Source organism: Notamacropus eugenii, chromosome 2 (assembly GCF_028372415.1).
Source record: "Notamacropus eugenii isolate mMacEug1 chromosome 2, mMacEug1.pri_v2, whole genome shotgun sequence".
In the NCBI taxonomy this organism is placed as follows: domain Eukaryota; kingdom Metazoa; phylum Chordata; class Mammalia; order Diprotodontia; family Macropodidae; genus Notamacropus; species Notamacropus eugenii.
The window spans coordinates 438918036-438945188 of NC_092873.1; the positions used below are offsets into that span (position 1 = coordinate 438918036).

At 42.5% G+C, this 27153-nt stretch overlaps 1 protein-coding gene and 1 pseudogene across 5 annotated transcripts in view; both read right to left on the bottom strand.

Moving 5' to 3' along the window:
- Nucleotides 1-20520, bottom strand: part of NAV1 (neuron navigator 1) — a 343043-nt gene extending 322523 nt beyond the window's left edge. For 4 of the 5 annotated variants that reach the window (XM_072648221.1, XM_072648220.1, XM_072648219.1 and 1 more), the window contains exon 1: nt 20212-20520. The gene's annotated coding sequence lies outside the window, so the exon portion shown is untranslated. The remainder of the gene's footprint in view (nt 1-20211) is intronic. The other variant, XM_072648222.1, reaches the window with a different exon arrangement.
- Nucleotides 9755-10401, bottom strand: LOC140529508 (ARL14 effector protein-like pseudogene; annotated as a pseudogene).
- Nucleotides 20521-27153: the final 6633 nt, after the last annotated feature.

Here is a 27153-nt window from a genome sequence, read left to right on the forward strand (position 1 = left end):
CTGATAAAAATAGTAAGTAGTACAGAGCTAAGCGTGGGGCCCTGGGCCACTCTCCTGGAGAAGTCTTTCCAAGCTGACACTGAACCATTAACTACTCTTTGAGTCTGGCCATTTAACCAACTCCCAGGGCCCAAGGTCTCCCAGTGCATCCTGAGCCATCTCCAGTCATCCTGAGGAATATCTCGTCACTGGATTCAGATGGCTCTGGAGGAGAAGTAAGGTTGGTGAACTGCACAGCCCTCCCTTGCTCAAAACAAAGTCAAGTGCAAGTCATGTCATCATTTCTCTGATGGCATGGTCTTCTTCAGCAACGGAGGATGAACATGAGATCTTCTAACTGTACCTAGCCCACAGCTATCTTTTCCACAAGAACAGCACATGAGGCTTTAGCAAATGCTTTGTATTCATCTAGGTAAATCATATCTATAGCATTCCTCTTATCTACTAATTCAGTAATTCTGTGAAAAAGGAAAACAAGTTTAGTCTGGTACGACCTGTTCTTGATGAAAGCACATGGTCTCCTTGTGATTGCTGCTTCCTTTTCTAGATGTTCATGGCCCACCTTTTTAACAAATTTTCCCAGGAACTGAAGGTGAGCTCATTGACCTATAGTTTACAGACTCCATTCACTTCCTATTTGTGGAAATCAGGATAATATCTACTCTGCTCTGGTCCTGATATTCACCTGCTCCCCACAGTCTTTTAAATTTCATTGACAGTTCTTAAGCAATCATACCTGCCAACTCATTCAGTGTCTTGGATGTAATTCTTTTGAGTCTGATGCCTTGAATTTATTGAAAACAGCTAGGTCTCCTGTTACCATTTCCTTATTATCTTGTATACCCAACACCTATGGATATATTTTTTGTTTGTTTGCTCATCCTTTCTATTCCATTCAATCGACTAGCACTTATCAAGTACCTGTTTATATGCCAGGCATTGTGCTAAGTGTAGAGGATACAAAGAAAGGCAAAAAACAATCCCTGACCTCAAGGAGCTCACAGTTTAAAAGGGGAGACAATACACACATATGTATATATAAAATACATCATATATGTATTATAAATTACACATAAGTTAATATATTATACATTCTATAATAAATATAACAGATATTATATATTAAAAAACTGGGAAGTGTCAGAAGGAAGGTGCTAAGATTATGGAGGATAGGGAAGAAGGTAGGATTTTTGCTGAGACTTGAAAAAAACAAGAAAGCCTGGAGGTAGAGATGAGTAGTGAAAGCATTCTAGGCATGGGACACAGCAAAAATGCTCAAAGTTGGGAGATGCAATGTTGTGTGTAAAAAAAAAAGGCCAGGAAGTCAGTGTCACTGGAATGTATAATATTTGGAGGAGGAGTAAAGTGTAAGAAGACTGGAAAGGTAGGAAGGAAGGAACCTGTTATAAAGGACTTTCAAGTTAAACAGTGGATTTTATATTTGATCCTGGGGCAAAAGGGTGTCACTGGAGTTTGCTGAATGGGGGACGGGGTTGGCCACATGATCAGCTTGAGGTTTTAAAATCTGTTTGACAGCTGGGTGGAGAATGAATTGGAGGAGGGAGAGAGCTGAGGCAGGCAGATCCACCAGCAAGTTTTTGCAATGGTCCAGGTATGAAGCGATGAGAGCCTGGATCAGGGGGGTGGCAGTATCAGAGAAGGGGGAGGTCCAAATGTCATTCTCCTTGACAGAGAAATCCAAAGAAAAATAAGAAACAGGCAGCTCTGCTTTCTCTCTCTTGTCAATTCCCTCTCTGTCATCAATTTTTATTGTCCCTTTGACCCCAAGCCACCATCCTATTCTTTCTTTGATTCTCTTTCTCCCAACATAGTAAACCCCTCCCCCCCTTAAACTTCCTATGAGTTTCAGCATTCCTGATACCATTCTTAGAGGCTTATAGGAACATTTTACATTTTTATATTCATTTACTGTAAACTTCTCTTGGTTCCATGGTCCGTATATATCTTTTTTTAAGTCTAAATTGATTAATAATTTCTCTGTGCACATTCATATCAATCCTTCAGACAGTTTTTGTATTCCTCTTCTTTTGGAATAATTTACATGTTGGAATAATTTCTGACATAATTCAGAATTTTATTCTTGACAGTTTCTCAAGCCCCTTGCCCCTCTATCTAATTTTAGTCCATGGGCAGCTACCCATCCTTCCTCTGAACTTTTGGACATCTGCAGTCCCCAAATTGAGGATGCATGTCAAACTAGCTTTCCTTTCCATCAAACTCTAGAAAGGAGTTTCCTTTTTGCTTCCCACAATTTTCCTGTCACTTCCATCCCATCAACAGCTCCTCCTTGTTAGTGAGAATCAGATCCATAACTGAATTTCCTCATGTTGGTTCCTCCACTTTTTGAAGGATCAAATTATCATTACGGCATGTCAAGAAGTTCTTAGTTGCTCTGTTTTAGAAGAGCAGCTAATCATGGTCTCACCCCAAATCCAGATCTCCTTCCACTCCTCCATGTCGGCTGGTGGCATAGTTCACACTAGCACCTTTCCCTATGCCCTTCTCTTGATTCCTTAGTTCTCCAGGCTCTGATTGACTGTCTTCACCAGACTTTGTCTCCAGCACCAATCCTACGTATTTGGTACGAAATGCTGCTGTGAAAACCCTCTGACCCTGCTACTAGCCTGCTTCTGTTGGACCACAGACCTGATCTTCAATCATGGTTTCAAAGACCTTCACCAAGATAACCTGGATGACCTCAGCTAAATCACCTTTTCCTATTTCATGGGTCTCCATTTGGAAGAGACCTCACAAATCATCTAGTTCAATCTGAATCTGAAAAAGGAAGTCTTTTCATGATAAGTGGCCATCCAGTCTCCATTTGAAAAGGGAAGTTGTCACTCCTTGAGCCTCACCTCACTTTGGGATACCTTTAATTAGATTTTTTCATTATATTGAGCAAATAATCTGTCTCTTTACAATTTCTACCCCACAGCCCTAGTTCTGTCCCAAGAGGCAAAGGAAAACAAATCTAACATCTTTTTCATTTAAAAATTAAATATGTTAAGAGAATTATTATTCTCCCCCCCAAATTTTCTCTTCTCCAAGCTAAATATCCTCAATTCCTTCAAATCATCTTCATATGGCATAGTTTCCCATCATTTTCCCTATCCTAATCGTTCTCCCCTGGATATACTCAATTTTGTCAATATCCTTCTGAAATATACAGCTCAGAGTGGAACACAATACTCCAGACCTGATCTGACTAATGCAGAGCATAATGAGATTAGCTCCTCTCGTATTCCACAAGCTTCTTTTAGTCTGGTCCTATGATTTCATTTGTGTAGGGCACTCCTGGTGTGGATACTCCTTCCATTGATACAGATCAGCAACTTATCTACTATAGTTTTAGGAGTTGCACTGAGAGGAAAAGTGACTTGCCTGTTCATAGAGTCAGTGAAAGTTAGAGGAAAGACTTGAACCCATGCCTAACTGACTCTACCACATCCTCAGTCCAGTCTATCTGTGGCATCAAACTCACATCAAAGTAGCATATTGACAGAAAATCACAAATGAATCTTAGTATTTTTTACTTATTTTGTTAAACCTTCTCCAACCATGTTTTAATCTAGTTTGGACCTCACCCTGGAGTCTGGCAGCTACTAGTTTGACACCACTGTCCAACTCCTTGCTGCCTCAATTTCTAAGAACCTATTCAAGTAGCCAAACTCTAACCCTGATTCTAACTCTGTGTATTTTTTTGCCTCTGAATCATACTGTTGACTCATATTAAACTCACTAAAAGCCCTGTATCCTTTTCACATCAAACAATGAATCCCTAAGTGTTTATTAAGCACTTACCAAATGCCAGGAATTGGCTGGGCTAAGATCTGGGCATACAAAAACAAAAATGAAGCAATGACTACCAAAAGGAGCTTGTGTTCTGTTAAGAAAGATAGCATGTACACATATGAGAACATGTAAAATAGAAGGGAATGAATTGTAGAGGGGAAAGACACTACTAGCTAAAAAGGCAGCTAGGTGGTGCCATGGATAGAGAACTAGTTTTGGGGTCAGAAAGACCTGAGTTCAAATCCAGCCTCAGACACTTACCAGCTGTGTGACCCTGGACAAGTCACTTAACCCTGTCTGCATCAATTTCTTCAAGTGTAAAATGAGCTGGAGAAGGAAATGGCAAACCACTTCAGAATCTCTGCCAAGAAACACACTTCCCCCCCCAAAAAAGTATCAGATATAACTGCAACAACTGAACAACAACAAAAGGCACTAGCAGTGAAGGGGCAGAGTGGTACTGGAGTAGCACTCTGAAGGAAACCAGGGATTCTAAGAGATAGAGTTGAGGAGGGGGTGCATTCCAGGCATGGAGTACAGTCATTGCAAAGACATGGAGATGGGAGATGGAGAGTCATTGTGAAGTGCAAGGAACAGCAAGGAGACCAGTTTGGCCAGAAGTATGGGAAGAAGAATAATGTAAAGAAAGATTGGGCAGGTTGAGAAGGGCTTGAAAAAGACAAAGGAATTCCTTTTTTGATCATTCTGTACATGACAAATGATTTTTTTTTACCCTAAGTGAACTCACTCTTCCCTCTAGTAATTTCAGGTAAATGTGCTCAACACTGCTTTGGAGGATTCTCTCACTCCCACCTCCCAGCTTTCCTGTAAGCTGCACCATACACCTGGCAGCCCTCAGTCACTCAAAACAAAGTCAAGTGCAAGTCATGTCATTATTTCTCTGATGGCATGGTCTTCTTCGGCAACAAAGGATGAACACACACACACACACACACACACACACACATGCACAGACACTCACAGACACACAGACACAGACACAGACACACAGACACACAGACACACAGACACACACACACACACACACACACACACACACACACGCACACACACCTGGAATATTGTTTCCAGGCTGCTTTTCCTATTATTTCAGATGCTCCTTTAATCTTTCCCTTACTGCTTCCCAGACTGATTGGAAAGAAGGGAGCTCAACCTTCTCCAAGGAGATAATACATGCAAACTGCCTTGCAAACGTTAAGGCACAATACAAGGTGTCCCAAAAGTTTTAGCGCACTTTAAGCTTGTCTAATATTTAATAAGCTTAAAATGTACTAAGACTTTTGGAACATGCCGTATTCATTACGCTATATTAGCTATAGTTATTAGCTATAATATTAGCTATAGTTATCATTATTCCACCCAAATGTGAAACGCTAACAAATCTCCCACTTTTCCAGTGCAATTCCCCTTTTCTTATACCACTATTATTCTAAATATCCTACAAGGAGCTTATATTTTTATCTCTGCTGCTTAGCTCAGTGCCTAGCAAATTGTGAGTGCTTAATGATGTTTTGTTCACTTATTTATTCATTCATATACTATCCAAATGGTTAACCTTGTTTACTTAAACCTCCATTCCCTGCTCATTATTCAGCTATTTATAAGTATGTTTCATGTCTATTCATATTAGTGTTATCTGTTATAAACATTAAGTCCATACCAGGAAGGGCTTACTGTTAGCATAATTTACTCGGCATGAATTGAGAAGTTCATATTGTGTATTAATCAGTTAATAAACATTTAATTCCTACTGGGTGCAGGGTGCTAGGGGTAGAAATACATAAATGAAATAACGCCCACTTCCAAGGAGCTCACAGAAATCCATGTCCATGTCTTGATTCCCCAGTAGGGCATATACTTCAGGAGAACAGGAATTCTGGGTTATCTAAACCTTGCCATCCAGTGGTCATCCAAACACCATTTGACAGGGGAAGTTATCACCTCAGTTCTTATCATGAGTCTCTGCACACTTGGCACTTAATATATCTCTACTGTATTGTGTCATAAAGGCTATTGGACGATGATGACAATGATCATTCACTGCCAAGTTTTCCCTTGAAGAATACAATACAAATGACTTATCTCAATTCACCATGGCCTAAGATGAGTGCCCTGGAATCCTGCCCCATTTCTTTGAACACAGATACCTTTTCCATCACCTCTCAACAGAGCTATAACTAGGAATTTCTTCAAAGGGGGCAATAGAGCCGAGGAAAATACAACCATGTTGTTAGATGTGAAGAGGGGGATATCTGATCTCTTCTGCAGAGGTGAGAGGCAGGGCAGGCTCTGGGAAAAGGCTGCCATCCCAGGGTCCTGCCCTTACATCATACCGATTCCTGCAAGTTAGAGGGCCAATGTGCTTTCCTTTTGGGAGGAAGGACTACACCTGAAGTTGCCCCTGGGATGACTGTGACATACATTGGTCTAGGGTATGAAACTAGACCTAAGGATAGTAATGGCCCTGGGGAGAAAGCTCAGCCAGATGTGAGCAGATGGGGCAAAGCATCATTTGTCCAATACTACTTCTTCTTCTGCCTTTAGATATGAAAGTCGAACATCAGAAATAAAAACTCTGTCCCTCCCATCCTGATCACAAGGTGAAGTCAGTATCTTGTACTCATCTCAGGATTACTCTCTTGAGCTGGCCACCCAGGGATGCAAAAGGACCTGCTGGGCCAGCTCAGTTTGTGTCTGAGAACAAGTTTCAGTTCTGCAGGGGAACCAGTGGCCTTTTCTCCAAATATTCCAGCTGCCCATTGCTGCAGGGGGTTGGAGGAAGCATGGTGGAGGAGAAAGAGAACAAGGCTGGGTCAGGGGACCTGGATTTCACTGTGGGGCCTTGGGTGGACTACAGAGAATTTAGGGATCTTACAGACCATCTCACCATTTATAGATGAGGAAACTGACACCAAGATAGAGGAAGTGACTTGCCCAAAGTAACTTGGCAGTAAATGGCAGAGGCGTTTCAACCCACGTCGTCTGCCCCAAATCTTGGGACAACTGCACATAGCTTCTCACTTAACTTTTATGTTTCCTCTTCTCTAGAATGAGGCAGTTGATAGAAGACCTTTAAGGTCCCTTTTAATTCTTACAATCCATGATGTTAAATGGCAATAGTTACATGGGAAAAGGGTGCTGTGGCCTACAAGATGAAGCAGTGAAGTTTAGGAAATAAGTTGTCTAAGGGTTCCTAACACTACTAGCAGGCAGCTCTGTATAAACTGCTGGACTTGAGTCAGGAAGACTCAACATCAAATCCTGTCTCAGATACACACACTGCCTGTGTGACTGTGGACAAGTCATTCAACCTCTCTCTGCCTCAGTTTCCTCATCTTTTAAATGGTGATAATGACAGTACCCACCTCACAGGGCAGTTGTGAGGATCAAATGAGATAGCATATGTAAAGTGCTGGCAAATTTTCAAGAGCTATCTAAATAAATGCCACCTATTATTACAACCCAGGAGGGCTAATGCTTTACCACACAATATGGTTGCTCAGTGTAATCAGAAGAGCTAAGTTTGAATCCTGACTGTCACTTAATACTAGATGAGATGATTTGAGAGATCCCTACAATCAGTTGAATGGATCTCTAACAAGTTCAGCCAAGGAACTCAGGATCTGGTGACCCTGAGAATAAGAAAGCTGAGAAGATTCCCAGGACGTCCTGGAAGTTTTCTCTAACCCCTTGGAGTCTCACAGATTCTGACGGACAACCTTTAATACATATTAATTATATTCAGGGCCTGGTTAGATTGCAATCTTGTTGGTAGCAGATGCTTTTTTCACTTTTCTCTTTCTATCTCCGGTGCCTAGCGTAGCGCCTTAGGCAAAATAGATACTAAATGCTTGCTGATGGATTGAATTGGAGAGAGGCACTCAGAGGAAATGGATTAGGGTACTTCCTGTTCCCTCCATGCAGCCTGTTTAGGGAAAAGGGATTTGGATTTAATTTTAATATTTTATTTAATTTTTATTTTTTGGATTTAAAAATAAAAATGTTTAATTTTAATTGAATTTTAATTCAATTTTTATGACCATCACTCCCAGTCAATGTGAGAGCTGCCTCCAGGCACATTAAAACTGAGGTATTTTAAACAGAACTCTAAGTAGGGGCCAAAGATTCTGGGCATCTGTGATGCAGGGTGGCAGTCATGCAGGGTAGCAGTCATGCAGGGTGCCAGGGAAAGTATGGCACTGCTCAGGCCTCTCTCTGAGCTGTGCAAAGAGACATTAGAGAAGGGGGTGGCAGCTCAGGGCTGACACCCAGCAAGGGGCCTTTCTTGTTCATAATCTGTCAGTCTTATGTTTGCCCCCCAAGCCTGAGGCGTGCACTCTCTGGAGCTTCTCTTGGGCTGGGCCCTCGTCCCATGGTCCATTACCATGGAGACATCTCCAGTTTGTACTGTACTTAGCTCCATAGGTTTCTCTTCCATCATTTCAGATCTCTTACTTTCCCACATCCTCTCTCCCTACCACCCATCCCATCCCTTTCCCCTCAGTCACATCGGTGGATTTTCCTGCTTCATCCAGTACTATTTATAATGCCCTAGAAACACAGGCCAGGAAGGACAATGGATTGGATGTGCTAAACAAAGCCCCAGCCTTTCTCCCCACCCCCTCCTGCCCCCAGAGGCTTGTAGTCTGGTAGCCTGAGTGGCCTAGGGTGTGACCAGACATTTCAGAGCAGACACTGCCTCTGCTCATCTTTCCCCAAGGAGAGTACATTTTCCCATCTTGGTTTGCTGCTGCATGGACCCTCTCCCTTGGGGCCCTTGGGTTAGGTACATTGCTGCTCAGGAAGTGCCCCTCATTAGATGCCAACATGATTAGTCTGTTCTAGAGGCCAGTGTGCAGATGGCTGAGCAGCTGACTTCTCTTGGGTACGTACAGCCCAGTGTGACTCTCCCACTCTTTTGCCAACTCTGAAGGGGTCCCTCCGCCTGTCCCGAGAAGGACTATGGTAATCACACTGTCAAGAAGAAATGGATATCTAATCGAGAGTGAGCCAGCTTTGAGAGAAGGCGACGTGGGGCACAATTGTGCTTAGCAAGGTCCTGAGGCAAACAGGAAGATTTAGGATGATGAAGACCAAGTACAGGTGGGAAACAGCCCCCCACGTTCTTGACTCATCCTCAGTCTAAAGCAGATTCCTAGGCAGCAGAAAGCCTCAGTTAATCAAATGACAAATACTCTTTGATTTCTGCTATTCTGCTAGTATTACTACTATTATATTTCTTTTTTTCTTTTCTTATAAGTATAATTTATTAGTCTAAATACCACAACTTTAATAGTTTCTATCCAATTACTCTACTCCTGCTTCTTGCAACCTGAACTCTACTATAACTCAGAACACACAGAAGATAGTGATATCTAAAATACAAAAGACACTCAGAATAATGTCCACAATACCTGCAACAGCATGAGGGAAAAAAAGTTTTCAGTCAAGTACTTAGTTACACACTATGTCTTATAAGAAATTACTTATTAATATATTATGTAGTTTGAAACACATAAAACAATATTCTTTTAAAACACAACTCACACTTTTTTGTTTTCAAGTAGCAGTTGTAAAACAAAAGCCATTTAGACTTCAGAAACTAAGAGTTACTACTTCTTAAGTCTATATGCTTAAAACGTAAATTTTTGTTTATGAAAAGGAGTCCAAATAATATGCAAATTTTAAAATCTTAAGACAATTTTTGAACTGGATCTTATGACAAAATTATAAAGAAAATGAGAAAGAAATTAAATGATTCCATCGCATTATGCATGAGAAAATGTTTCCTTGTTGGCATTTGGGACATCCTAAAGTTTAGAAAACTGTAACTGAGGAAAATCTGAATTAGCACTTCTAAGGAGAGGTGCTTTTTTGGTTGTTTACCACAATGAAATTATTTTTTCATGTTAATCAGCCATTTTGAAAAAAACAAGATGAAAAAGTTTAGGCAATAACTGCCCATTCTGTGCTTGGTTATTGTGTAAAAAAGCATAAATCTTCTCACAAAGACCTTAGTAAGGAACATAAAATGGCATTGTGCTAATAACATCACCACTCTCAGTTACAATATCATCGTAGATCCGTTTTCTATTACAGTGGTGCTCTGGTCCACATTTGTTGGAGTTACACTTGGGACATGGAAAGAAGCAACCCAGGCAGTTCTTCTCCAGGCAGTCACATAGGTCTGCATCATTACAAATCAGCTGACCATTCTTGTTATATTTCTTCATCACTTTGTTCCCAGAAAAATACTCATTCATCTTTGACATATGGGTCTTATTTTTCTTCTCTCTGGTTTCAGGATTGAAGTCTGCAACCTGAGGTCCTGCAATTTGAAATGCTAAGGATTTTAATTGTCACTCTATTTGTTACAGTTGCTTCTATCCAATTTGAGAAGCTCTCTCAGGACAACTTGGGCTTGCATGTTCTTGAGTGGAACTGCTTTTTTCATTATCAAGTTCAGATGATTCACTCATTTCTGAATACTTTAAGTCTGATTCAAAAGAATCTGTATGTAGAAGAGAAAAAGGCTGCAATCCCTACAGATGCCTACAGAGCTGACAAGTCACACCAACTACAGCCAATCTTATTTCTACTGTACTATTAGGCAGAGAGCCTAAGGAAAGGAGTTCTTATCCTTCTTTGGGTCACAGCCCCCTTGGGCAGTCAGGTGAGGTCTATGAATCCCTTCTCAGAGGAAAGTTTTAAAATGCATAAAATAAAATATATAGAATTCAAAGAGAGCCAATTATGCTGAAATACAGCTATCAAAATATTCAATATTTTAAAAGCCCAATTCACAGACCTCAGGTTTAGAGCCTCTGTTACAAGGATCAGTAGTGGGAATAAATAGAACATGTCAATCGGGAGATTGGAAGACCAGTCTTGATATTAGAAAGAATGAAGTTCAAGTCCTGCCTTTGAGATTTATCCTAGAGGCGGCCAGGTGACCCAGTGGATGAGTGTTAAACCTGGAGCCAGAAAGACCTGAGTTCAAATGTGAACTTCGATACTTATTAACTGTGTGACCTTGGGCAAGTCACTTAGTCTCTTTCTCCCTCAACTTCCTCATCTGTAAAATGGGGATAACAATAGTACCCACCTCTACCTCTCCCGGTTTCTGTGAGGATAAAATGAGATAGTTGTAAAACACTTTGCACACCTTACAGGACTATATAAATGCTAGCAATTATTATTTTTTACCTGTATGGTCATTTCACCTCATCTGTAAAATGAAAGGATTAGTCCTAATGGCTTTGATTTAAGCTTCCAGCTTTAATCTATGATCCTATGATCCTGACATTTCTCAGCAAATCTGAATTACCCTCAAGTGTCCTTTCTGGACTGTCTCTTTTCGGCCTTTCTAAGAGATCTTCCTTCTCTGTATCAGCTCAGCCCTGCCACCAAAACCTAGACAGGCCTTTGTCTGGATTGGAAAATGAGTATGGATATAAGACTGCCCCAATCTCTCTCTGCCCTCCCCCTCCTCTTTATTCTTTCGTCTCTCTGAAGGTCCCTAGAGTGGCCTCTCTGGTTGCTGAAGGGAAGTAGGGAGGTGACTCAGAGCTCAATGTGGTATTAACCAATCCATTATTGAGATTTTGTGCTGAAAAAATAGGGAAGTTGAGCATAAATGGGTGGCTGTGAAAACCATGGGGCTCCAAGGAGGGTCTACGTGTAGGGAGGCAGACTCTTGATGAAGGTAGGACAAATGAACAGAGAAGAGGTCCTGGCACATCGTAAAATGAATGGCCTTAAAAATTAGATCTGTTAGCGGCTATCAATGGAGCAGTATTTATCAAGCTCTTCCTTGTACCACTCACTGGAGATAAATGACAAAAAAAAAAAAAAAAAAGGAAGTCTCTGCTCAGGAGGAGCTTACATTCTATCAGAGGAGACAAATGGACACATCTAAGCATAATAAATACAAGGTTATTTTAGAGGGAGGCATTATCACTTCTGGGGATCAGGAAGCACTGCTTGTAGGAGAGAGTTCAGCTCTGAATGAAGGAAGGGAATCCTAAAACTCCGATGTCAAGTGGCAGTGAATTTCAGGCACGGGGCCAGCCAATGCAAAGGCATGGTGGTGGGAGATGAATCACTGCATGAGAGGCATACATGACTTGGAGTCAGTTTGGTGGGACAAAAGTCACATGATAGGGAGTGATGCATGATAAGCCTGGAAAGATAGCCAGGCCAGCAAGCTCAAGTACATGAAATAACCCAAACGGGCCTCAGATAGATTGCCTTGCCACTTAAGAGTAACTTCATTGTATAAAAAATTAATAGCAGTCACAAAATAAATACTCTTGCAAATTAAAATAAAATTTAAAATAAAAATTCTTGAAATGCTTCCATCTGAAAGAAACATCAAAGTAAAAGGTAAAAAGGTAAAAAATTATAAGCACCCCCAAATAATTTCTGTGTTTTCATGTCATAGGTAGGATCTTTTTGGGTTGCAGCTCTGGGGGGTCTTTAATAATACTGTCTTGGGGCCTACAGGCAAAGCTGGTCCCTTTTTGGTGTAAATGCACCCTGAAGAGGGAATGGGGAAGTCGGTGCTTCCGCCTGCTCTCTGGCAGCAGGGGGAGCAGCAGCCCAGACCCCATTAGCTTGAGAGCTGGCTGTTTATGCCCTCCTGGTCTCCCTGAGCCTTTCCTCTCCCCTGGGACAGCTAAGTGTTTTGTGGAGATTACGCAGGTCTCTAGTCCCTCCCAGCTTGGGGGAGGGGGGGTGGAGAGAGAGAGAGAGAAAGAGGGAGACAGAGAGAGAGACACACAGAGAGAGAGAGAGAGAGAGAGAGAGAGAGAGAGAGAGAGAGACAGAGAGAGAGACAGAGAGACAGAGAGACAGAGAGAGACAGAGAGACACAGAGAGACACAGAGAGACAGAGACAGAGAGAGAGACAAAGAAAGACACACACACACACACACACACACACACACATACACACACACACAGAAACAGAGAGAGGGGGACAGAGAGAGAGCCCGAGAGAGCGCTATGCAGACACATGCTTACTAAGGCTGAGTAAATCCAGAAAAGGGAATAGGGGGATGTGGGGGAAGGGGAAGAGGCCTGACAGTAGGTTCTAACACACAGCTGGAGGAGGCTGCTAAGGGGAGGAGAGAGAAGCCATTCCTTCATTTCCAGGATTGTGGAAAGAGTAGGGAAAGTGGAGGATCAGGACAGATGAGAGATGAGGCAGGCATCTGCCAAAGGTTTGGGGCCTTCCGTTGGCCTCAACAGAGGTGACCCGGATCAGCTGCCTTGCCTTTTTTATAGAAGAGACAGAAAGGGAATAGTTGGTATCTTGGCCCAACTCTTTCAATACAGATTCTCCTCCTTGCATGTCCATTCTGGACTACTGTCATTATAATAAACTGGGAAAAAAAGGAACAGTTAATGCAGAACAACAGAGAACAAAACCATTTGTCACTAGAACACGGACATAGCCCTGACATGGTAGGTACAAGTGACCTTGGAGCCAGGAAGACCTGAGTTCAAATCTTGCCTCTGACTCATAATGGATGTGTGACCCTGAGCAAGTTACTTAAATTTTTTAAATTTAATTTTAATTTATGGAATAAAACAAGCATTTCCATAACATAGAACAATAGAAAAAGATGACTGCACATGAAACTGCCAATCCATTATGTACAACTTGCTATGTCTTATAACTATAAAATAAAGGAATCATGTAAATTTTTTTCTTTTCCTTTTTTTCTTCCCTACCCCCTCTCCACCTTAGAGATGGCTACCATCCAGAGATTCCCAAACTTATTTGACTTACCACCTTCTTTAAAAAAATTACCCAGTCCCTCTGAAATTGACTTTCTTTAACCCTTTAATAAGGTTTTTTCTAGAAATCTGCATCACTTGAGGCTACTACTACCACCACCCCCATCGTTCCAGCAACCCACCAGGAGGTAGCATCACCTACTTTTGGAACCTATGCATTAGACACAAATATGAATGTGATACACACACATGCACACATATAAACACTGTACATATACTTCTATTTGTTAGTTTTTTCTCTGGATGCAGATAGCATCTTCCTTCATATATCCTTTGTAGTTACACTGGGTATTTATAAATAGAATGACTCGGTCACTCAAAGTTGTTCTTAAAACAATATTGCTGATACTGTATACAATGATATCTTGTTTCTGCTCATTTCATTTTTCATTATTCCATGCAAGTCTATCCATGTTTTTCTAAGATTCCTGAGCTCATCATTTCTTATAGCACAGTAATAGTCCAAGTTACTTAATCTTTCAGTTCTCTAGGCAACTCTCTAAGATGATAAGTTGCTGAAGAGGTACCTACCCGTGGTAGCAGAGGATATTCCTCATCTGGGAGTTCCCTATATCAATAAAATCATAGGTCTAGGGCCTATCTCTACTAGAATATAGAGAAGCGCACTCAGCTGTCTGTGCCCTGCCCCATTGCCCCTGCCTCTCTAGATCCCCTTGTTGTTGTCACTTGTGTCCCTAACTCATTCCCTATGCACCTGCCAAAATATTTTTCCAAAGCACAAGTCAGATGGTTGCTTCCCTTATCTAGAAATGTTAGTTGATACTTAATTGTTTCTAGGACAAATTCTTCATCCTGGCATTTAAAGCCTGTCATTGTACAGTCTACCTCTCCAGATGTATGTCATGTTATTCCCTCTGTGAACTCCACTTGCTGGTCCCTGAGGCAGTCCATCTCTCACATCTGGGTCTTTGCATCATGCTGAGTGTGTTTCCTTATGTGTCATGGCTTCCTCACCTTCCACTCTTAGGATATTTAGCTTGCCTCAATGCTCATCTCAAGTGCCACATCCTACAAGGTACCTGATCCTCCTCAATTACTAGTGTTTTTTCCCGAACATCATACTGTTCGGGGGCCATCTCCAGTCATCCTGATTTCTATCTGGCCACTGGACCCAGATGGCTTTGCAGGAGAAAGTGAAGCTGGTGACTTTGCACAGCCCTTTCTCATTTAATTCCAATTCACTTGCAAGTCATGGCACCACCTCCCTGATGTCATGGTCCTCTTCGAGAATGAAGGGCAAACAACAACATTATATTATTATACAGGGTGTCCCAAAAGTCTTAGTGCTTTAAAAGCACTAAGACCTTGGGGACTTTTACTTATATATGTAAACTTTACATATCTATGTAAGTTACTTGAGGACAGGGGCTGGATTTTGTTTTTTCAATTTGTCTTTGTATCCCCAGAGCCTAGTACAATGCCCTGCATATAGCATGCTCTTAATATATGTCTTCTGAATTGAAATCAATTATGCACTGTTGGTTAGTGGCCCCATCTGGTTAGATTGAAATGAGACGACAAGTTTCCTAAATCTGATCATCTATAAAGTGAGGATGATAATCCCCACTGTACCTCCCTCATAGGGTTGTTACGAGTGAGGGCCAAATAGGATACTGCACATAAAGGCATTTTGCAAACTGAAAATGCTTGGTAACCTATGACAATATTTTTTAAACCTTAAAGCAACATATAAATGCTAGCTGGCTGTTGTATTATTGGCATCATCACCATCGTTATTATGAATCTAGTTCTCATCTTTTTTTGGCAGAATTAAAATTTAAAATCATTGGAATTAATGACAGCAAAGATAATTTCCCACTGTTTTCTAGCCATCAATTGCTTACTCCTTAAATGTGCAGTGGATGATAATACTACTAGCTAACATTTCTATAGTGTTTACTGTGTGCCAAGCACTGTGCTAAGTGCTTTACCATATAGTCTCATTTGATCTTTATAACTACTGGGAGGTAGGTGCTATTATGATCCCCATTTTACAGATGAGGACACTGAGGCAAATAGGGGTTAAGGGACTTGTCCAGGGTCACAAGCTAATAAGTGTCTGAGGTTGGATCTGAACTCAGGTCTTCCTGTCTCCAGGCCCAGCATTCTATCCATGGTACCACCTAGTTGCCCACTGTTTACCTAGCTACAGAGTATCAGACTGAGTCATCAGACTAGGCAGAGACAGTGAGAGGTGTCTGGTTAATAATGGTCCCCAGTGAAAAATCAGTGAAACAACTGAACTTCCTCTTCCAATCTTGCTGCTTCTTAGCTCTGACAACCAGAAACCTGCTACCTGGTATCCCTGGGTTTCAAACCTGCTGGATTTTCCTGGGTTGGGATAAGTTATGCTGGAGATTGGGACTCATGTACACCGGAATGAGAATTCTACCTTGGATGCTGACTTCCCTAGGGAGTGGGGTCAGGGGAGTGCCTTGAGTAAGTCCCATTAACCCTCTCAATGGTCTGAGTTTTTCAGCTACAAACAGCCTTAATGAAAGAAGCTTTGGAAGGCTGGGCCTCAATACATAGTCTCAGAGCCTTTTGAAGTGGAAACATCTTGTTATTAGTGGGCTTGTGCCAGGCCAGATGCATTTAATACCTTTAAATTTTCCTCTATAGGACTGCATCTCCTATTAAAATGAGACTAAGTGAATTTGGAAGAATGCACGTGTGACCTGAATAGGGCACACACAAAGTCAGGGAGTAGTACTCACTGGCCTATTGGAGTGGCTCAGGGCTCAGTCATCCTGCTTCTTTTCACATCTCAGGAAACACAGGAAACAGGGTGTCAAAGTCCCTGCCTCCTCAAAGGAAGCTGGAATGTCCCAGCTAGGCCTGAGTCAGCCTTCTTGGTAGGTCAAGGGAACAGATTTCACTTGGGAGATTGGTTCCTGTGATAATCTTCATTTTAGTATGTATTTACTGTTGCTTTATACATATATGTGTGTGTATGTATGATATATGTATATGAATGTCTGTATCTATACAGAAATCTGCATACGCACTAGAATAAAGAAAAGAAAATGTTTTTAATTATTGTTCTATGATGAGTATAGCTAAAAAACAAGGCCTGAAAAGATGGTACTTTTGCCAAGTGCTGCTCCACTTGTGAGCTCTCTGTGTTCCTTCTATCCAGAGGCACCAGGGGTGAATGGTTTAGCTTCTCTGGAAAGATGGCAGATCTTGTTCCTTGCTGGGGTTTGCTCCTCCCTTGGTTAGTAACATTTGCTCCTAGGTAACATCTGCAGAGATTTCTACATGAGCAGCACTAGGGACATAACTAAGTACCAACTCTCATTGCTTATCCATTCATCACCATTCTGCTTCAGAGAGGACTTTAAAGGGGAATCTTCATACCAGACAAAGAAGAGAAAATATATATATATATATAATATGTGCGTATGTATATAGATAGAGAGAGAGACAGAGAGATAGTTACAGAAAGAGAGAAAAGAGAGAGACATGCACAGAGGGACAAGAGGGAAAGACAGAGAGAAGGAGAAAGGAGAGGGAGGGAGGGAGAGACAGAGAGACAGAGGGAGAGGGAAAGGGAGAGAGACAGAGAGAAAATATGAGACTTTTTCAGACAGACAGGAGACCCTCTCAGGCTAGGGTGTTCCTTTCCTTCTGAGTCAGAGCTGAAAAGGGACCCCAGAGGCTTCCTCCAGAGGATGTGGGCTTGCTGGTTTGGGAGTGGGGGAGGATTAGACAAGAAAAGGAAAAACAATACTTTAGTTTCCCTCAGAAGCTCCCCCAGGAGGCTACACTCCCTGCCTGAGAAACCCAGAACCCAGATAATGCCAAAATGTTTGAAGCTGGCCAGGCTCCAAATGCTTGTCCTTCTCAAACTGAAGAGTTTGCTTCAGGCCAGGTTTCACAAAATAAAATAAAAGGCAAAACTATATGGTTCACTATCAGCTCTTGGGGTTAAACTTTGGAGTTGAGGCACTGAGGGCTCAAGGAGGCTGAGTATGACAATGTTTTTTGAGCTAGAAAGGACCTCAGAGACCATCTACTCTAACCTCATCATTTTACAGATGAAGAAATTCAAGTCTAGAAAGGGGAAATCACTTATCTAAGGTCTTACAGTAAGTTAATGAACACATTAATAAATAGTGAGTTTCTCTCTACTCCAAGCACCTCCCCACTTCAACTGGTGATAGGAGTTTTCCCCATTGTAATTTTGTGTAAGGAAAACAAAGATGTAAAATATGCAAATAGCCCCCTTTGAGTTACTCAGAGAATAAGTAATGGCACAGAAACTGGGAGACATAGAAAAGAGAGCTTTGGATTTAACATCAGAAATATGTGGGTTCATCTCTGGCCTGACACTGCTAGTTTCATGACCCTAGGCAAATCACTTAGTCTCTCAAAGCCTCAGTTTCCTCACTTATAAAACTGGGATAATAATAGCACCTAACTCCCAAGGTTGTTATGACAAGTAAGTTTGCCCTAAAGCACCATGTCAAAATGAGGTAGTAACATCTAAATAGAGAACCCTTGAACAACCAGATTTCCCCTTAGAAACCAATTCTGGAAACAAATAGAACTGCAAGACACATCTTTTTGGGAGGTGGTAGTGGTACAGTTCTGCTGTGACAGCTTCCTTGTGCCTTCCTACCCAGACCAAACTCCCAAAACAGAAGTGACCAAAAATATAAACTTTCTAACCCAAACCAAGGCACTTGAAAGATATAGTTTAAAAAGCCTTTAATAATGTCTACCTAGGTCCTTGGACAAAAGGAAATCAATTACCCTGAGATAGATCCCCAACTTGTGGGGAGTCAGCTCCCTAACTCTGATACAAACATCCCTTGTGTGATGTGCTAGTTTCTACCACAAGTGAAATCTGGAGGTGAGATCCTTGGTGCTGGATAATCTCAAGACACCAGACCAAAGAAGAGAACACCAGTAAGGTTCTTGTTTGTACAGAAGTCTTGTATAAGTCTTTCTCAGCACTAAGTTCCAATGAGCCAATGGCAACAGGAAGCAAGATAAACAATATATTATCAGCAAGGAGATGGAGCTGATTCCCGTATCCCTAGGACGCCAGCCAGCTGAGCCCAGTGAATGTCCTAGCAAAGTCTGCTTTCCCCACCAGCTGATGATCTTGTACTCAGCTCTGGGGAACAAGGTTCCCTCTTTGCTGGATAAACTGACTCATCATCTCCCCCCAACCCTCCAGGTTCTTGCCTTCTTCATTTGCTCTGTGTGGGGCTTAGCTGGCTTTTTTTTTTTGGCCACCCTTCCCTTCCATCCCAGAATTTAGGTCTCTAGAATGACCCTCTAATAAACTCCACTTCCCAAAAGTTCCCTTTACTCCCAGACAGTAGACACTTGGGGGGTGGGGTAGAAGGGGGCTAGTACCAGAGAGAAAAGCAGCACAGTAAAGATTAGAAACCATTACAGAGAAGTTGGGGGATCAGGGATGTGTCCTGGCCCAACACCCTACCAAGTCACCTGCCTATCCCCTCTGCCACAACTAGTTAGCAACTGCTCAGAAAGAATTCAGTGCCATTAGGTGCTTCAAGGATAGGAGTTATAGATGAGGAAAAAAGAGTGTGGGAAATACAGTACTTTATATTTTGTGTCTAACCTCAGAGAAACTCAAAATTCTTATATAAGTATCAAATGGGGCCGAAAGATAAGTCTGAAAGTTGACTGTTATGGTAAGTGCCAATATAGACTATATATAGTGAGTTTGCTGTCAGGCTTATATCTATAGCTCTCTATGTTATGTTAACTGACTTTGTCTCTATCTGTCTCTTTATGTCTCTCTGGGTGTCTCTGCCTCTCTGTCTCTGCCTCCCTGTCTCGGTCTCTCTCTCGCTCTCTGTTTCTCTGTCTCTCTCCTTCTGTTTCTCTGTCTCTGCCTCCCTGTCTCGGTCTCTCTCTCTCTCTCTCTCTCTCTCTCTCTCTCTCTCTCTCTCTCTCTCTCTGTTTCTCTGTCTCTCTCCCTCTGTTTCTCTGTCTCTGCCTCCCTGTCTCGGTCTCTCTCTCTCTCTCTCTCTCTCTCTCTGTTTCGCTGTCTCTCTCCTTCTGTTTCTCTGTCTCTGCCTCCCTGTCTCGGTCTCTCTCTCTCTCTCTCTCTCTCTCTCTCTCTCTGTTTCTCTGTCTCTCTCTCTCTGTTTCTCTGTCTCTCTCTCTCTGTTTCTCTGTCTCTGCCTCCCTGTCTCGGTTTCTCTCTCTCTCTTTCTGTTTCTCTGTCTCTCTCCCTCTGTTTCTCTGTCTCTCTCCCTCTGTCTCTCTCCCTCTGTCTCTCTCCCTCTGTTTCTCTGTCTCTCTCCCTCTGTTTCTCTGTCTCTGCCTCCCTGTCTCGGTCTCTGTCTCCCTCCATCCCCTTCCTTGTCTCACTCACCACTCTGCAAGTCTCTTCTCTCTGCCAGCCCCTGCCCAAGGCTGGACATTGCCCACCAGCCTCAGCTGGAACCCCAAGTGTCAGACCTCTGATTCTTCCATCAGCCACCAGCCCCAACAAACCCGTGGTGACTCAGACGCCGGGACCTTCCGAGCTCATCGAGTCAGCCAAACGGCAGAGAAGCCACTCACCGTTCGGGTCCGTCCTCCGGGTCCGTCCTCGGGGTCCGCTTATGCATGCCAGTGGGAGATGCCCATCTCCCAGACGCAGATCTCGTTCTCTCCCAGAGGTGCCCCACGATGTCCCCTCGCGCCTCACAAAGTTTGTTCAGGGGCTCCCCCTGGCCGCCAGAGCCGGCCCCCTAAGCCCAAGTGCGGCTGGCGGCGCCTGCCTGCGTCCTCGTCCTCGCTCTCCTCCTCTTCCTCCTCTTCCTCTCCCAGCCCTCTCACAGAGCCAGCCAGAGGCTGAGCCTCCACAATGGGTACGGCAGCATCCTGAACAAAGTGCGGTCCCCCGGGATCCCCCGGCGAGGAGGTGGAGCCATGTGACCCGCTGCCCCTGAGGCACACGCCAGTCCTTTATGCTGCTGGCTTAGGGGAGGGGTGGGTGTGCCAGGCCACTGCTGGGATGGGAGGAGATAGGGGGATGGAGGGAGGGAGGGAGAGTGGAAGGGAGGGAGCAAGGGGACTTTTCTGCTTTGGTTCCCCCCCCCCCCCCAGCCCCGTGCCAGTTTAACCCGCAGAGGGGCGGAGGCATGGGTCCCTTCCAGACTTTGTCATTGGAAAGCTATTCCCAGTAACCTTTTCTTGCCTTCTCCACGCCCCTCCCCATACCCCTCCCCCCTGCCCCAGCTCCCCATCTCTCCTCTCTCCCATAAGTAGAAAGAACAAGTCTTCGGTGTTGTGGCTCAGGTTCCTTCCTGGCCAGACCAGAAAACCTTTACACAAATGAGGTTTTCCTTGGCTCATTGATTCTTCCTCCCCTCTTAGTGCCCCCTTTCCTTATATCACCAGGTCCTCTCTCCTCCCCCCCTCCCCCCAATTCCTACCCCTTGTGTGATTTTTTTTTTTGTTTCCTAGGACAAAAAGTCCTAGGATGCTTCTTGCTCCCTTGCTGACCCTTCATAGGATCTTAGATCTAGAGAAGCCATATGGTATGACTTAGACATTTGACAGCTTAGGAAACTGAGGCCCAGGGAGGTTAAAAGATTTGCCCAAGGTCATACAGGTAATGTCAGGGGTGGGATTTGAAACTTCCTCTTCTTCCTCCTTCTTCAACAAAAAATCTGAACTATTTTCAGGTGACTGAACTTAGTTATCATGATGCTTTCTCATCTTTTCAGGAGAATGAACTATTGAACTGAGACCTGGTCAGTCAGTCAGCTAGTACTTATTAAGCAGCTACTACGTGCCAGACAGTGGTCTGTTTGTCATGCTGCTGCCTTACCTTTAAGCAGAATAGAGGGGACAGCATTGGATTGGACGTTGAGACCTAGGTCCTGGTGTTGGCTCTGTCTCAAACAACTGTGAGCCTATTTCTTCATGTGAGGTGCTTGGGTTCTTCCAATTCCAAAATGACTCCATAAGTCATCAGAGCCAGAGGTGGAAGTGACTTTACAGATCAATCAATTTAGCCCCCTGAATAAGGAGAATGGCATGTTATTTGCCCAAGGTCACCCAAGGCAGTAAGTAGCTGGGCTGAGATGTACACTGAGGTCTTCCAACTCTAAGGTCATGTCTGCTATGCCTTGACAGTCCTATCTTGTCCTGTTCCCCTCAATGGTTTTAGAAATGGGAGAAGGGAAAGATGAAAGGTAAGGGGAACGGAGGAGAAGGAATGAATAAGGGGGAAAGGCTGGAAAACAGAATCAAAGAGCCTTTGAGTTCCTTAGTACCTTAGAGATTGTTTGATTCAAACTCCTACTTGAAGCAGCAGTCCCCTTAATAACTGGCTATTTAGCTTCTGCATGAAGAAGGCATGAAAAAAAGGTAGAAAAGAAGGTAGCCCTTTCCACTGGACATCTCTGTATAGAGCTTTGAGTTCCACAGGAGAAAGGTGTAGGAAAAACCCAGGCATTAGCAGGGTTCACAAACCTGGCCATTGGGGATAGAGAATGCCAGAGCTCGAGAGCTAGACTTTAAGGGTTCTTTGCACATTTGCATGTGTGTATTAGGGGATGAGTTGGGGAGAATGCTAGGGAAAAAAAAAAGCACTAGGCTTGGAATGAGGAAGATCTGAATTCAAATCTAGCTTCAGACACTTATTACTTATGTGAATTAACCTCTGTTTACCTCATCTGTAAAATGGGGATAATAATAGCCCCTACCTCCCAGGTTGGTGGTAGGGATCAAATGAGAAAATAATTATAAAAACCCTTATTGCCTTGCCTGGCATATATTAAATGATATACAAGCACATTATTATGGTTGCTATGGCTATTATGATGATAATTATTATCATATCCTCTGTGAGTTCTTCCAGCACTGTCTAGGCCAGGTCCTCTTTGAGGACAAAGTACTAACAGCAAGGCCAGATTGAGAGTCTGGAACAGAGCCAGAATGAAAAGCCTGGAGTCCTCACTGCTAATCCCAACCAAGTCACTTGTCCTGTTGGGGAGATGAAAAGATTTCCCAATAAGAGCATGGTGCTAGAGATGCTAGTTTAGTGGTAGCATGGGCAAAGCAAATTGTTCTTTAAAAACAATTTTCACTTAAGAGAAACATTATTTCGTGCTTTGTATAGAGGGGCAAGAAAGAGAAAAGTATAGCGGAGAAGAGTCCCTTATCTTATGACCATTGCGCCAAAACAAAATGGTCTTAGGTTTCTGACTCAGTGGATAGAGAAGGGCCTGGAGGCAGGAGTTTAAATCCGGCCTCAGACACTTATTGGGTATGTGACCCTGGGCAAGTCACTTAATCTGCCTTTGCTCCAGTTTCTTCAACTGCAAATGAGGATAATGATAGGACCTATTTCTCAAGATTTGTGAGGATCAAATGAAATGATATTTGTAAAACTCTTCCACAGCACCTGGCACATAGTAGGTGCTTATGTTAACTATCTTCTTTTTCATAAGTTTCTTTGTCAAACCTATGTTCACTTTCAAATTCGTTGTCCTCTTTGATACAGTTTGACAATCATAATAGTCCCACATAATGCTTTTCATATAACACAGGTAGTTTAATGACAGAACAAGAAAATGATAAATGCTGGAGAGGATGTGGGAAAGTTGGAACACTAATTCATTGTTGGTGGAGCTGCGAGCGCATCCAACCATTCTGGAGAGCAATTTGGAACTATGCCCAAAGGGCTACAAAAATGTGCATACCCTTTGACCCAGCAATATCGCTACTAGGACTATATCCCCAAGAGATCATAAAAATGGGAAAGGGTCCCACATGTACAAAAATATTTATAGCAGCACTCTATGTAGTTGCCAAAAACTGGAAGTCAAGGGGATGTCCATCAATTGGGGAATGGCTGAATAAATTATGGTATATGAATGTAATGGAGTACTATTGTGCCATAAGAAATGATGAACAAGAAGACTTCAGAGAGGCCTGGAAGGACTTATATGACCTGATGCTGAGTGAAAGGAGCAGAACCAGGAGAACTTTATGCACAGCAACAACCACAGTGTGTGAGAGTTTTTTCTGGTAGACTTAGATTTTTGTAATAACACAAGAACTTCTTACCAAAAAAAAAAAAAAAAATCCCAATGGAGGATCTCAAGGCAAAATGCCTGCCACACTCAGAGAGAGAAATATGGAAGTCACTCACATATTGTAGCAGATCATGTTTGTGTATGGGTATGTGTTTGTGTATCATGTTCTGATTTGTTATACGATTTCTTTCATTTATCTTAGTCTGACTACATAGCATGACTATAGTGAAAATATACTCAATAGGAAAGTATATGTAGAATCTATACAGAATTGTATGCAGTAGTGGGGAGGGAGGGGGGGAGTGGGGGGTAGGTGGGGGGGATAAAATCACAATTGTATGGCAGTGATTGTTAAACATTACAAAAGAAAAAAAAAAGAAAAAAAAAAGAAAAAAAAACACAGGTAGTTTAAATATTACCATCATTTTACAGATGAAGAAACTATAGTTTAGATTGTTTAAGTGATTTGTGTATGTGAAAGAGCTTAAGGTTCAAACCTAGAACTCCAGCTTCCATTATTCTTGGAGAAGATTACTGCTGCATGGGCAAAGAGCAAGAGGTTCAGATAATGTTACCTGATTGAGATCCATTCCTTCCGAGCCACAACTTATTTTGACAAGCTGTGCAGGGGCTCTCTAAGAATAGCTTGGAGTCAAATCATAAAAACAAATATATCACAGATAACTCGATTGGCCAAAGAGGACATAGATAATAGGATTATAGTCAGGGGTGCTCAGTATTAAGCCTGGATATACCATTGATAAAGATTGGGTATAAATCCCCCTCCCACTATATGCCTCAGTTTCCCCTTTTGTAAGCCTGGGATCATAATCTTTAACCTATAATAAAAGCTCATATTTACGTAGCACTTCAGTATTTTCTAAGAACTCTAGCAGACTCTGAGTACAAATGAGCATTTCTATCAGGCATCAGAGAAATTAAGCATTCCTTCTAGCTAGACTGTGGTAAAGTTCTCCATCCTTCAAGAGGATCACTGTCTTCCACCATTTGAACACGACCAATCACTTCTATCCCTTCTGACTCCATTCCTCATCATGCTCTGGGTACACCAATCATGAACCGTTGTCAGTAAACAAATAAGAATAAAAACATTTAAGAGCAATTGGTTAGATGAGTAACTATGGTTGGTAGGAGAAAAAAATAGGTGAGTGAATGGGTGGGGAGAAAAGGTAAAGATAATAAAAATATTATTATTATTAATAGCTAGCATTTGTATCACTACTCAGCAGCTACTATATGCTTTATGCAGACACTGTGCTAAGTACTTGACAAATGTTACTACATTTGTTCCTCACAAAACCTTGGAAAGTAGGTGTTATTATTATCCCCATTTTATCAGTGAGGAAACTGAGGCAGGCAGGGGTTAAGTGACTTGCCTGAAGATCATACAACTAGTGAGTGTCTGAGGCTGGATCTGAACTCAGATCTTCCTAACTCAGGTCCAAAGATCTATCCCCTATGCCACAGTGGAAAAAAATCCCTGGGCTGGGAGTTAGTGGAATGTGGGTTTTAGCCCTGGATCTCCCAATAACTCACAATGTGACCTTGGCTAGTTGTTGTTCAGTCATTTCAGTTATGTCCAACTCTTTGTGACCCCATTCAGGGTTTTCTTGGCAGAGATACTGAAGTAATTTGCTATTTCCTTCTCCAGATCATTTTACAGATGAGGAAACTGAGGCAAATAGGGTTAAGTGACTTGCCCAGCTACTAAGTGTCTGAGGTAGATTTGAACTCAGGTAGATGAATCTTCTTGACTTCAGACCCAGTGCTCCATTCACTGTACCACCTAGCTGTCCATGACCTTGGCTAGGTTACTTCATCTCTCTAGACCTCACTTTGAGAAGGGTTGACTACATAAGGTGTTAAGTGTACTTTTCACTCTAAGTTCCTGTGTTCCTAGGGTGTACAGGTAGATAGCTGAGCGAGCAGGAGAAAAGAGAGGTGACTAGCAAAGTGACCCCAATATCTTACCGACTCATTTACTGATTCTTGAACATAGTGAGAAAAAGTTTATTTTGTTTCAGGCTGAACTTGTCTTGGAAACAGGGACCCAGGAACAAGAGATGACCCTTTGCCTAAATTACTGCAGGGTAAGTGGGTGGGTTCTTTTGTGATTTTTCTTCTCTCTCTCTCTCTCTTTCTTTCTTTCTTTCTTTCTTTCTTTCTTTCTTTCTTTCTTTCTTTCTTTCTTTCTTTCTTTCTTTCTTTCTTTCTTTCTTTCTTTCTTTCCCTTCCTTCCTTCCTTCCTTCCTTCCTTCCTTCCTTCCTTCCTTCCTTCCTTCCTTCCTTCCTTCCTTCCTTCCTTCCTTTTTTTAGCTTAAGCACAGCAGAGATGACTCAGTGGTTTTGAATGAGGCAAATGGGCTTTCTTTAAATATGAAAATCAATAAGTGATGAACTCAGGGCCTTGGCTGAGTATAGTTGCTAAGGTAGGAGGAGGGCATGGTGGGAAAGGACCTTGATGAGGTTATCCTTTGCCTGGCAGAGAGAATTGAGCAGTGAATAATGGAAAGAGTTACAGCAGAGTACAGAACGACATGACCCACTGGTGCCATGACAGGAGTCCCAGCAGTGAGAAGCAAGGCTCATCTTCCCTCCAAGGCCCCCAGCTCAGTGCCTTGTCATTGACCCTCGGAGTAGGAATTTCTTTCCTTCTTCCCCCATCTCCAATCTCTAACCACGCTCTTCTCCTTTCAAACACTATTATTGCTTTAGGGTAGCAGAGAATTAACATGAAGCTCAGTGTCAGTTTTGCAAACAGACTTTCACAAATCCATCTATTTGCCAAGTTGCCACCCCACAGAGCTCTCCCATCTTCCTTCTGCTCTTAAACCATGGCAACCTAGGACTGAGAATTAAATTTCTATAGCTGGAAAAACTAGAGTGGGGAATTATTTCAGTTTTGCTGAAAAGTTTTTGGTCCCCAAGTCTAATTTCTTTGGAGACTTGTCCTGATTTCTTACAAACTCTGCCTCTCTAATTTGGCTTCCTGATCTGGGTGCTATGAAGTGGTTTGAGAGTTTGAACATATCTTGGGCCTTATTTCCAGAGCTATTACGGACTTGCTATGTGACCTAGAGAGTCTATTTTCCCCCTCTGTCCTTCCTGTACGCCTTTCATTTGTATAATCATATAGATCTGATTCACAGGATATCCGTGGCAGTGTGTAAAACAAGATTCACTGGTGACATTGGACAAAGCATTAATGACCTTTATAAAATTAATTTCACTTTGTACTTCTGGGACTTCTGACAACTTTTCTCATTTTCCATTGCACAGTTCTAGTCCTGTTTCTCATCAAAAAAGGAAGATTTCATTCGCACTTGAGACCTGAAAACTAATTTCACCTGCATTAGGTTTCTAAGAGTTGCCTAGTAACCCATGACCCTGCTTAGTTCATTAGCATCAGCAGTTATGGAGATGGGGAGATTCCTCCTCCTTATTTGTGTTG